Genomic DNA, 950 nt, shown 5'->3' on the forward strand with positions numbered 1-950 from the left:
TCTAGAACATGTTTTCCTGAAATGAAATTTTTCAATTGGGCAAAGCGTAAATATTGAACCCACTGTCATTGAGACAGACCTATTATTAGCTCTCATTTGATGTGGACCGTTTCCCCCCCTGAAAGCAATACAGATTAAGTGGGAGCCTTTACATTTCCACTCTCCGTGACTCACTTCCACTGACGGAAAAACACTAAATTTGTGGAGTTATAGATGATCGGCAATTTGCTGGCATTTCTGCTTTATATGGAAAATATTGCCTAACCGCTGGCAGTAAGTCCAAATTCCTCAGCTGGGGTATCAGAGACACGCAGCTCATCTTGTGAAACCACAAGCAGTTACCACCCTGGACACGGCTGAGTTCATCTCTCGCACATGAGCACTGATCATCTTTGTGGGAGTAGGGGGAGGTGGGAAATGTTCCCTCACTGAGAGCTTTGCGCAAACTGAAAGAGAACAGAAAAAAGAATGTTCTCTGGTGTGTGAACTCCTGGAAAGGGCGGGGGAGCCGCTCCGACAAAGGCAAATTTCACTAGCTTGAGCTTAAGGCACAAGCTTACTTTTCGTTACTCATTATCCGCAGGGTTCCTCTCAGTTCTTCGCTGATTTCAGCCCCCCCAAGCCCCCCAATATTTCACTCTGCACAGGGCAGGGTGATTTCTTAAGGGGTCGCAGCTAAGCTCTAATCCCTCCCAACCCACCAGGCTCAGCTACCTTCTAGCCATTTCTCCATTTTTGAAACTCCGTTGCTCGGCTTACAGCCGCCAGGTCACCGGACACGGGCGCCCAGGGGACACAGACTGCGCTGTGCGGCCGTGTTACCTAAGCCGGGCAGTGCGCAGTGTCCACAGCCGCAGCCCGTCACCGCCGCCGAATGTGAGCGGACGGCCGGAGGGTCCGTGGGCTTCTGTTGGGGCACAAAGCGAAGAGGCAGTGGGCCCGTTCCCGAA

Source organism: Condylura cristata, unplaced genomic scaffold, assembly GCF_000260355.1.
Source record: "Condylura cristata isolate star-nosed mole 26May11 unplaced genomic scaffold, ConCri1.0 scaffold00034, whole genome shotgun sequence".
NCBI classification, from domain to species: domain Eukaryota; kingdom Metazoa; phylum Chordata; class Mammalia; order Eulipotyphla; family Talpidae; genus Condylura; species Condylura cristata.